A 13077-nucleotide genomic window follows, 5' to 3' on the forward strand; every position below is an offset into this window, starting at 1 on the left:
TGTATCTTTCCCCACCTGGGGTGCGTTTCCTAAAAGCATTGTTAGTCAACTATGGTCACAAGTTCTGATGTTCTGTCAGGTTCAACGATTTTGTGTCAAGTCGTGTCAAGTCACCTTTATTTATATAGTGCTTTTTATGATACAAATTGTTTCAAAGCAGCTTTACAGTGATAACAGGAAAATAATGCAATAAAGTTTGTTTCTGCTGCACAGCAGATCTAGAAGAAAATAGCGTCATAGTCCAGCTTAAGTAAGTTCAGTGATGGTTCATTTTTGTTGTAAAAAAGTTATTCATTTAGTTAATTTATATATAGACCCTCTGGAGAAAACAGTGATGTCATCATCCAGCTCAGTTCAGTTCTCATATAATAGTGTCAATGCAGGCAGATCAATAATATTGTTGAATATTAAGTGTCGATGAGGCCTTCACGGGGGAGAGTCTAATTGAGACAATCTCTGCTGACACTTCAGGGATGCCTTGTGGTTGTGTCTAGGTGCAGACATGACCTCAGGTCCATCATCTGATCTGGATACAGCCTGGATTCGGCTGTGGATCTGGGTCCTGGACTACACCATGCATTGTGGTCTTGTCTAGGCACAGGTCCAACATCTGATCTGGATACGACCCAGATCGGGCTGACTACGGCCCGAATCCGGCTGACTACAGTAAACCTCCGAATGAACAGAAAGACTAAAATTAGCGTAGATGCATCATTAGCATATGATGTAACGAGTACATCGGGTGTTATAGGAAGTGTTTCCGGTTCCGGCTGATCTAGTTTATGCAGCCTAACAATGTCAGTGTCTTCCATAGTTCAAATGAACATTTGCAAACAGCATCGCAAACTTGCGTAGTTGGAACTACGGCTTTGTGAGTGTTAAACACATGTATTTTTCCCAACGCATTCTCATCCCAAGGCGTCATAAACTGATGCTTTTGACATTTCGTCTAAATCCAACGCACATGGCACCCTTTAGCGTCAATATAGTTATGGGTAGGTTTAGGTCTGGGGTTAGGGTTAGACCACTAGGAGGCGCCTTCTGGCCCATATATATCTGCGTCTCATATTGACGCTAAAGGGTGCCATGTGCGTTGGATTTAGACGAAATGTCAAAAGCGTCAGTTTATGACGCCTTGGGATGAGAACGGGCTCATTTTTCCCCACCTGGGTGCGATTCCCAAAAGTATCATTAGCTATGGTCTCAAATTCTGATGTAACCAAGACAGTTCAGCGATTCTGTGTTTTCTGAAACCATAGTGTGGCAAGCAGGGCGTGGCATAGACCCGTGGGAACGGAGTGAGGCCGGTGGCGCGAGTGCTAATGTGGGTTAGGGTCACCTGCGCACCACAACGGTCTCGAGTCTCACGGAGGAGCTCCGGGAGGATAACATCAGGAGTGACGACAGTGCAAGAAGAGAGAGGACCAGGCCTGGACTTTTCGTTGTGTTCTGTTTATGTTTGTGCAGCAGTCCTCCATGAGGGGCTGCCGCTTTACTTTCGCTTTTGCTGATTGTTTATTTTATAATGGTCGCCGGTTCCCGCTTTCTTATTCCCCGAGCCTTAAACCTTGCTACACATACTGCAAATAAACATTCGCAAACAGCATTGTAAGCTTTGGTAGCTGGAACTAAAGCTCTCGACCGGTGGCTAGAAGCATCGTTTCTTGTTAGTATGACGTGTACTAAATATATTTTGCTCTTGGGTACAATAAAGGAACTCCGGAGTATGACGTAAGAGGGAACCTGCAATGAATCAAACATTAAATAAAGCGAAATGTCAGGGAACAAAATACTGTAGTAATCAGGCGCCATGTTCGTTACGGCAGCATCTCAGAGAGATTATGTTGTGGAGAAAACTGCTGATTGAATAAACACATATGTTAGTAAAGTGTGCACCAATTACACACTGCATAATGAATGGTTTTCTTTTGTTCATGTAAATGAACTATAATAATATGACATTAATTGTCAATGTACTCTACCACCTGCGCGTGACGTCATTACAACAATCCCATACTTCTGAACCAACGTGGTTCAAACGACGGAGGTGCGACTATTTTAATACCATTTCGGGAAACTGACGTGACCAGTTGGTTAGTTCCTCCAGCGATGTACAACGAGTTACGTAGTTGAACGACAAACGCACCCCAGATTGTTCTCTATAGTCCTGCATGCCATGTTTTTTTCCTCTCTCGATCTCTTTCTTTAAGCAATTTACAAAAGAATCATTTCAGTCTCACATGTGCATTGTATTAGGTATACTTAACTCTTTTCCCTGTAGTCAAAGGGCATTTTTGGAGGAAAGCTGTTCTGTCCCTGAGTCACGCAGGGCTTCTATTAAATAGCAAATCTGAGCAAACATATGTGGACCATACGCACATACGCTGGATACCTGATCATATCTTGGCAGTGATACAGTTGTGGGTTCACTCGCCACCTGCGTTCAAAACTGCATCTTGCGTGTGTGCATTTGCGATGTCGTACGCGTGTGAATGGGTGTAAATGTGTGTGTTTGTTTACACGAATATATATGTGGCCATACATAGTGCACCTGGATGAAACAGACGGTGCTCATGCAGCTGCAGGTCAGCGGTGAGGCCCGTGTGGGCTCTCCTGACAGTGGAAAGAGGGGATAAGTGCTCGGCCCACACAGAGCCGCCAATACCTGCACGCAGCATGTCAGCAGGTCAAACCAATCCGCCTGCTTGCAGCCCACAGCTATCTGTCTCTATTCTGTTCATTTACACCTCATGTGATTGTGTGTGTGTGTGTGTGTGTGTGTCGAAGAAGGAGGTGGTATGTTGAAGATTGTTTGTACATCATAAACTGCTTGGAGCAGAGGCACAGCTGATGCTGTTTAAATGCAATGAGCTGGCAGATAAAAATAAAATTAAACATCAAATTCACAGTTTCAGTGTACTGCAGTGATTTGAAATTATATTGGAAAGTTCAGGATCTTTGAGATAGTTCTTCTGAAGGAGGTAGAATTTGAATTTGTGCTGTAAACATTCCACCTGGCAAATGAGTCAATGACACACTGTCCATAATAAAGAAAAGGGAAAAAGTCTAGTGTCAAATCACATTGTTCAAATTCTTAGAAATGTACTCTTTGTATATGTTGGTTTCATATGGTTTTGAAAAACATTTATAAAATGTTCAAGACAAGTTTCAATGGCACGAACGTATCAGGCAATGACCCTTTCAAAGACTTTGATGATGTGTTTCCATTGTTATTACCATAGTAAATCTAGCAAATATATATATACTGTATGTAAAATAACTCAAAAGGACCAAGTACTTATTAACCATTACTTGGAATTTCAGTGTTTGGATTCATAATTACAAACTTCTTTGGCTTGAAAATCAAAAAACAATTATGATTTTAAGTGTTAGAGGCGAATAATACCCAAAATGCCCTTGTGCTTGAATTTAATTGCATGCTTGGTTAAAACATAGGAATTTATGGAGGCATTTAAATAGTTAGATTTCATAGATGTTTTAGCTTTTTGAATTATTGATGCTGTTTTGTTGTAAATAGTTGCTTCGTGTGATTTGTTTTCCCTTTGGTGATCTTGGACCGTTTTCAATGCATTCCATTTCTTTTGCCAAATGAAGGTGCATAACACTTCCCCCTTTAATTTCTATTTTTATATTCTTTATGATTGTTTTACAAATTTGGAACAAATACACTTAAAATTGGTTAGTAGAAACAACATTTTAATTGCAAAGCAATGTTACCGGTTCTTACAACATTAATGGTTGAGTTCTTAGATCTTAGGTAACACATTAGGCAAACTTGACACCACATATTTTAAGAGACACAACTGAGTAGAACAAGTACTTTATAGTTATCCATATTATCCCTGAAGATGTACTCCAATGATCCAACATTCATATTTAGATAGTCCCAAAAGTTTTTATATAGTATGGGATCTTGCCGAGTTTGATGTCACCTTTCTCACATTCAAGAACATTTTGTACTGTAAATAGCACCTGACAAATTAACATCAGTACAAACACACAGTGTCTTGGCCTCATCAAAATGTGAAATTTGTGCCTACATTTTAACACCAACTCAGTGACAGTATAAACAGACAGCTGCCCACCACACTGGGTCTCTGTCTCATACTCTTTTTTTTTTATCCATACTTCACACTTATAGCTTCATATCAAGGTGGCTGGGTCATTCCTCTTATGCAGAAATGAAACATTTCAATGATTTTTTTTTTTTTTTTAATGAGTTACTAAATAAAGAGCTTAAGGTAGCAATTTAATTAATAAGGAATTGAAATTTAGCTTACATGAGTGTCAACTTCATACCAATTTCTGTACATTTATCTAAGAGGGTGGCATGTTTAAAGTGAGACAAACAAGTAATACCACAAAACATCACAGAATTCATCAAATCCCATTCCATTATTTACTGATGTTTGTGTTGTCGTTTTCATGATTTAAAAAAAAAGGATTTCCTGAAAGATAATGTCAAATTGGCTGTTGTCAAAGGAAAATTACAAAATGGTATTTATATAAGGGGATATTACATGATAGACAATGACATTGAGGACAACCTTTATTAGTTAAAAAGTATTCACAATGAAACATTTTTTGTTTAAAATGTTTTGATTAGAGAAAGAATGAAAAAACAATTGTATTTATTAATTTAAATGTTAGTGTATAGTAGAGAGGCAAAATGGCAAAACTGGTAATACATTATTTAAAATTCCCTCATGTGTTAATTTAATTGTGTTATTGTGATAATAGAAAACAAATCAATTACATTTCCATCTTTAAAAATGTGAGTTTATTAGGATTATTATATCAAGAAATATATTTCCAGACAAGTTGCGTCCATATCCGTAAACGTTCCTCTCTGTTTTTTCCCCTCCAAGTTAATGAGAGTGATTGGAATGATTTGGCCATGCTGAGAACCATAATTACCTTGTACTCATAACTTTCACCATCCACAATGTAAAACGGGAAGTGGAGATGGGAGAGAAGAGGGTAGGAGTCACAGGGAGACAGAAACAGAGAGAGATGGAGAGAGTGAGAGAGATCAGGCACTCGTGGCCAGGGGCTGGTAAATAATGAATGTGTGGCAGACACAGTGCCAGTTTGAAATGTAAATGTGACGTGTGTGTGTGTGTGTGTGTGTGTGTGTGTGTGTGTGTGTGTGTGTGTGTGTGTGTGTGTGTGTGTGTGTGTGTGTGTGTGTGTGTGTGTGTGTGTGTGTGTGTCACGGTTGTAACTGAAATGAAGATGGCTGTAGGGTCAAGAGAGTATTTGGAGGAGATATGAAAAGTGTAAGACCAGAGATACGAAGAGTGGGAGAGAGAAATGGGAAAATAGAGGTATGGATGAAAAAGAGCAAAGAAAATGTTCACCTTTGCTGCAACATATAGCATGTATGCCACCCTAACTTATAAATTTCAGTCTCTTCAAGCCAAATAGTTCCTCTGTGTTTCTATGAGGTCCAGATTAATGATGCCCCCATGGAGATGTTTCTGAAGGACAGTGTGTGTAAGGGGACGTCTGATCTTCTCTGCACCCTCACCATGGGACCGGGTCCAACGGATCTACTGGCCCGGAGGGTGGACCAGACAGCCACAGAGTTCCCACTCTGTATCCAGGCTAATTTCATAAAAGACAGAGAATATTCCCACAGAAAGCACTGTAGGTCACACTGATCAAGGACACAAAAGAGTCTTATTATAGAGAGTGTAAGAATGTTAGAATTAGGAGGGGAAACAGGAGATTTTTAGAAGAGACTTAAGAAACAGGACAGTGGTTGTTTAAAAGATATAACCTTTTTATCTTTTTCGGTTTGGGCACAGTGGTTTGTCCCATGTTTTTACAATAAAAAATACCTAATGTACCTGTGAATACACACACGTTTGTTTTGTTTTTGTTTTTTGATGGATACAAAAAACATAACATAACTACAGTGATACTCCCACATAAACAACTTGGTGGTTCAACAAACATCAAACAATTAAAAACATTTAAAATTGTTGTAAATATCACACTTTAATTATACCTCTTCCATGATCAACACAGTAATTTCTGTAGGCTATTAAAATTCATTTTGGTATTTTTATAAGGAGCAAACGGTCAGGGTGATACAAGTGTTATGATATATTGAAGAAAAAGTCTCATTAAAACAATACTTAACATTATTTTATTATTATTTCATAGAAAATAATGTTTGAACAAAACTGTTTTACTGCTTATTAGCCTCTGGTGTTATTCATTTGGGAGTCACACTTGTGTTGTTCGTGGTCAGAAGTGACCGAACGCCTGAAATGTAATGTTTTTATTTTCAGTAAAATCAATGTAATATATTTGGCTTGTTCACACTGAAAGAAAGACTTTAAAACCATACCAGTTTTCATGCCTATTCCAAGTGTGTGTGTGTGCCCGGTCTCAAAGCCAATCCCTGAGCAGGGCAAAGGGGTGGGGGTTAACAGGTGACAGTGGGGGGCAGAAGGCGGGCCAGGAGAGAACATGCTGGCAGCACAGTTTGAGCTCCAGAGAAATTTTGTCACTCTTGTCACTCTCTCCAAAAACCCTTGAATCAAGTTTACCCCCCTCCCTGCGTCCATCTGGACCCCTGCATGAGACCAGCCGCGCCCTGAGCTGCGCCCGTATCCCTTCATACACGCACACACACATGCACACTTGCTGACCACACCCACACACCAGTCATACACGCAGCTGTCTTCCCCTTCCTCCTGGCAGGTTACCCCCTAGTAGAGTGTCAGTCCACTGTGTTCTCTTCCCCAGCCAGCTGGCAGCTCGTCAGGGGCAGGGCGGCTCTCCGCTCCCTGCTCTCATCACTCGGCAGTGGGGAGGACAGGCTGACTGGCTGGCATATGCTGGATTCGACCTCCACATGCCACTGTGGTGCTCTCCATCTCTCAGCCCGGCTCAGTGTCCATCAGTCGTCGCAGAGATCACACAATTTACCTCCGCTGCGAGTGTGAAACTAGGGTAGCTGTCGATCAAAACATCCTTTTTAAAAGTTGACGACGGAGTGTAATAGGTAGTTGTTTCTGATCTTGCAATGCTTTCTTATGATTTTAGATATGGATGTTTTATTAGCACTGGCAGGCATCCAGATGTCAAACAAAATGCTTCGTATAACCCCCTTTTCCTGGATCAGATCAGAGTCAGAAGTCAAAAGGATTGATTCCCCCCTCCCCGCGAGTGTTGGTTTTTGTAGGGCAGAGTTGTGTACGTATTGCAATGCTATAGACTTCCAGCGGGCAGAGTTGTGTACGTAATGCAATGCTATGGACTTCCAGAGGTGATACATCAGTCCAGGTGGGTGGTATTAAAGCAGATTATCACCCCAGGCTTGGCACTGTTTGCACAGCATACCCACCATGTAAAAGCCAGTTTCGGCATGGTCACGGTAGACCTTTCATCTGCATGACTGGCAGCCGTATTCCACCACAGTTGGGCCTGAGTGAGATATCCAGGTGTAGCCAGGGGAGACTTTCCCTAAATGAAGCCCACAGTGGGGGGATCCCTCGCAGGTGTCTCCCTGGTTAGTAGAAGGCCTGTTTGGCGATGCTGAATGCCCCAAGCACTGCCAGGCTATTTACATCCTCTGTGCATGTCCAATCGGTCTGGGCTTCCAGGGAAACACATTCTGCATCCAGCCTGGTGCTCAGTAGGCACTGCTCTCTGACTGATGTAATTCTCCCAGAGCTTTGCCAGCGAGGAACACACACAAACACTGCTGCAAGATTCCTGCAGTATCAGTGCAAGTACTACCAGTGCAATTAAACATAATCATTTCATTTGGAAGGTTTCTAGTCGCTGTTATCTGTCTTTAAAAACCATAGCAGTTGCTAAACAGGAATAGTTCAACCTAACACTATTATGTAGCTCTGACAAGGCTGCTGTTTTCATATAAAGAAAGTGGACAGTGATTTATACTGCCAAGATCCAAACAAAGACAAAAAATAAAGCACCAGAAAAGTATTCTGAATGGTTCATAATATATATGATAGCTTTGTGTGAGAAACAGACAAAAAGTAAATCCCTTGTTTACTGATAATCTCCTTCAGGCTTGTATGAAATTCCAGATAGGCTCCTTGTAGATACAGCACACCAGGTTTGACGTCATAAATGACAAACAGCTTTGCTCTTTTTGTGTGTTTCACATGAACAAGCTCCTAATATATGTGACCCCAATGAGTTTTTGTTTCTACAGAACATTTTATATCCTATTATTGCCTAATTTAAGAACTTAAAGTTATGTTCCTCGCACAAATCTATCGTAGCTATATATCGTTATATTTATAAGACAGTAAACACTTCATATGGACTACCTTCATGGTGCTTTTTTTTAGAACTCACCATCTTTTTGCCCTCTATGGAAAACAGCAACTTGGACATTGTGCCTAACATCATCTTTTGTGATTCAGGCAAGAAAGAAATGACTACATTGTTGGAATGACTTGAGGGTGAGTAGATGATAACATTAAGTTGTTCATTTTGGGGTAAACTATTACTTTAAGAGAACTTCACACAAACGAAAACACACACAAACATCGTCATGGCAAACACTACGTACAATCTCTCCTGTGCAGCCGTGGTCGACAGGCTTCCAACACTCAAAGGATTAGGTCTGCTTTTACTGTTCAGTGTGGCATAGTAATTATCCCTTCTGTATGTGTGTCTCTCAGAACAGAACACTGATCTAAGAACCCATGCTGTTGCTCCACCACTGCAGGACACTACTGATCCAGAAGAGGAAGGAAAGAAAGAGAGAGAGAGGTGGATTGAGCCTCAGCCGCCTTGTCAGGATGGATTAAATGAAAGACTTTGAGGGTTTTTTCAGAAATGCTGAAACTGAGCTTCCTGCTCTCCACAGTTCTTTCACTCCTGGCTCTCGCTTTTATCCTTCATTTTATCTCAAGCCATTCATTAATAGTCCCTGAAATTAACGAGCACGTCATACATCCGTGAACACCTTCAATAAACCATCAGGGAGGCCTCAGAATGACAGATGACATCCGTCCGTCTCTGTACGGGGAAGCTCGGCCTGACAGACTGAAAAAGAAGATGTCACTCATATAATGGAATGCTTTAGCCCCGCCCACTTCAGTGAGCAATAAACAAGTAAATGTGCAAAGACACACTCTGGGCCTCTGAGTTTAAGACCAGACCGTCTCGCTCACACACACTCCCCAAACACAGCCATGGGTAATTAAGCTCTCCATTGTGAAGGCAGGGTTTGATAACGTACTTCTCTTTATTCAGCAATATTTATGTCTCATCTCTGCGTAGCGCAGGGTGTATAGTGCACTTGAAAAGAGTCATGAAGAGCTTCAATCACACACAGGACACACACACGCATGCAAACACAACCCACGCACGCAATCACACTCATCTCCTCAAGAGGACATTATTGGAAACACCCTGCAGAAAACATTACTTCAGGCCTGAGGAATAAGTGAGGATGGTTTGGCAGATGGCTGCTGGTAACCTGCACGACTTATTTTAACCCCCTCATTACAACAACCCTTGGTCCTTGTTTCCAGGCAATAAAAACATATTTTACTCAGTGGTACCTGTCAAAAAAAAAAAAAAAAAAAGAAAGAAAAAACAAGAAACTCGTTCAGAGGTTCTACTAACCCCCTTTCCCTCCCAGTCTGATTGATGTTCTGAGGAGGCATTAACACTTCTCTCCATGCCTGTGCTGAAGTTAATGCATGGGAAAGATGGATTACGCTATGTAATGGCGATGGCTTCCAGAAAGATGGCTCAGGAATCAATAATGAGTTTGTCCTCCCCTCTTTCTTCTCCGTGCTCGTTGCTTGCTTCGCTGCAATTAAATAAAACCACATTTGCATATGGAAAAATAATTAAAACAAACAAACCGCTAGGACTGCACCCTCTCTCCCACAGGAGAGAACGCCAGAGATGAGGAGGACCCAAAAATGAAAAATGCCCCTCACTGAAGGGTGTAATTGCACTGCTCAGCTCCTCGTCCATTAATCCTGTCAATTCAGCTCTTCACCAGTTCTTCCTGCTCTCCTTTACAGCTTCAGCACCGTCATGAAGCATGAATGCACATATGATCTGGGTCTTGATGAACAAGTTTAACGAGTGAAACTACAGACCAACTTTACTTTACTCATTAGGACAAATGTGTGTGATCCATTAAGTCTTGTTTGTAATATACGCTAATGTTGAACCATATATGTGGAAGGCTATTGAAGACTTCAATCATAAAGACACTAACTTGTGCGCACACACATAATCACCCTCAGAGAACTCGGGAGTAAACTTCCTCTTTTCCCAAATGTGCATGAAAGTTATTCGTAGAGTGTCGTCTGCCTGCAGACTCCTGTTTGTCTAGGAGCTAAAAAGAATGTGTGTGTGTGTGTGTGTGTGTGTCTTTTTGCATACATGTGTTCTTGCATTTGCAGTGTTGGAGTCTTTGAAAGGACTCCCTGCTGATGCTGCAGGCAAGGAGCCATTGCTCGAGAGTCATGCAAGCAAGAGAGAGAAACCGGCTAAAAACTCAATTTCAACTTCATTTGAAGCCCGGGGATAAAAGATAGACAATCTCCCAGCATTCCCGCAGCCTCATTGAGGCCCTATCAGTGCACAGACGCATGATCCCTGGCACGGTCTGCGCGGTATTGGGCAGGGTACCAGCCACAGAAACACATGTTTGTCCAGAGAGATTACCACCTCCTGGAGAGCCTCTGCCGTGCCGTGAAAGAGCTGGCCAGGTTGGCAGCTCATGGCCAAGGCACACAGTCCAAAGCGGGCAACTTGGTTGTAATCCTCCATAGTCATGGTATGGAGCGCCATGCCTGGTTCCTCGAGTGCTGCCTGTGAAGATGCCAATGGTTCTCTTGGAACCTCTGAATAGGAAAATGTGTACCTAAGTTCAGGTTAAGTTCATAAATTAATGAATAAATTAGCATGATTAAATTTTCAATTTAAAGGTGAGGGAAAACATCATCTAGGTTCTTTTAAAAGCTCTTCGATTATATTTTCCCTCAACCGAGAGTAAAAGTAACACTTCGTGTCTGGGCTTGTATATTATTTAGAGGTTCCCACGTCAGACAACCACTCCTAAAGGGGCAACTGTGCTTCCAAGCCCCATCAAGATGCCAGCGAGATACACAAGGTACATTTGCATTCATCGAGGCCTGCCATGTTTTCTCTTCCTCCCCTGAAAGAGCTCAACATGATCCAGTGGGCTGTAGCCCCAGGCTAGAACAACACTGCTTAAAAACGCATGCTTTCTGACGAGGAAACACTTCCAGGATTGCAAAGCTTGCTCTGATCTGTCCATCCTCTGTGCTGTCTATAGACACTGCCTCATCTCCTATGTTTGAAGACTCTCTCAGCTTTCAAAGAAGAAGGCTGTAGGTTGAGTTGGACACTGAGTAGGGTAGCAATATTACAGTTTTTTACTTTTACATTTTTGTGACAATCAAAGTTGACTGCGCATCAGGCATGTTTGGAAACATTGTTTAATTAAATTACCAGAAATTAGACAGGCGTTCCTGTTGCTCAAACAGCCATGGTCATGGGTTCAATGCCCAGGGAATGCATAACTGGTAGAATGTATATTTTGAATGCAATGAAATTTGCATAGGATACAAGCGTCTACATGTAAATTAATTGGGGAAAAAAATGTATCTAATTAGGAAAGAAAACTGATCCCACAAGAACTGTTCAGTGTCTCAGAATAACTGTCAGATCAGCTTAAGTTGTGTTGCTGTGTTTCACATCTTGAGCATCTGTGGTTAAATTAACTGAAACTCAGCACTTGGTTCTAATATGAATGTTTAAAGTGGATAAGACCTTAAGCATAGAAGACATTGACCAGTTGCTCCCCTGATGCCCATGAGCTTCATCTTTGGTACAAGAAGGCTAAGCACAGAAAGGTTATGCACGTACATCAGACCTTTGTCATAAGAAAAAAAACTGATCTTGTGTTACATAATGGGGGGATTCGGACTCATCTTTGAAAGCAGATGGGGTGTGTGAGGCATAGCGGCTCCCCTGCAGTAAATAACTTGTTGACTGCTTTGACCTCCCTTTGTGATGCTCCGGATGAGTGGACCTGCGGTGAACATGTGCTTGGGAGAGTAAAAGAACAGCGAAGGAGGGGGAAGAGGTTGTTGAGAGGGCATATGGCAGAAGCCTCTTCTTCAGAACTCAACGTAGTCTACTCTGACACCCCTTTCTTCCCCCCACCACTCCTCGACCAAGGCTGTCCTCGTCCTGGGCTGCAGATTGCTTATGACAGCCGCACTATTTCAAGTGTAGATTTGAGCTAAATTGAAATGAGCAGTACCACCTGTGCCGGTGGGGGCCTGTGCTCGAGTCTCAAGCAGTGGTGCAGGGAAAAACCTGCTACCTACAACCTTCAAAGCCACCGCCTTCTCCTGCAATCTGCTTCCGCTCCCCCCCATTCCTTCAGCTGCCCCACAAGGATCCTTTCCCTGGAGCTCAACTCTCGAGCAGCGAGCTTTCAAATATTTCTCACGCTGCTACACTCATATGGTGTTCGTTAGCATGTAACAGACCCATATTCTTTAGGAAACTAAGGATGAAACCTGAAGGAAAGAAAACAAATCTGGCGATATCGTAATATGACACTTCAAACGCAGAATTCATCGCCCGTTTATAGTCAGACGTACTATTGTTGAAGGCGAGGTAATGACAGACGGGAAGTGACTCGTTGCAGGCAGGATGTAGCCGTGTCAGTCAGCCATGAGAGTGGTGAGGGTGGTGTGAGGACAGACATGGGGTCAAACACTCACCGCCTCATCGAGTTCATTTCCACACTGTCCTCTGCAGGGTGCTTCCCCTCTGAGAGACTCACCAGAGAAACGCTTCATTCACTCACTGATCAGTGGCCTTTTCCTCCTCCTCCTCCTCCTACCCTCTCCCTGCCTCCCCCTCCTTTCTCACTGTCTCTTTCTCACACACACACATACTGGGGTGGTGCGAGGCTCTGAACTGGAAGCCGTGCTTTCTAATAGCGCAACAGGAGGTGAGCAGTGTCACTCGCAGACTTTCAGCAGTGGGTGTCGG

The sequence above is a fragment of the Rhinichthys klamathensis genome, unplaced genomic scaffold (assembly GCF_029890125.1).
Source record: "Rhinichthys klamathensis goyatoka isolate OS25496 unplaced genomic scaffold, OSU_Roscu_1.1 h1tg000372l_1, whole genome shotgun sequence".
NCBI lineage: Eukaryota > Metazoa > Chordata > Actinopteri > Cypriniformes > Leuciscidae > Rhinichthys > Rhinichthys klamathensis.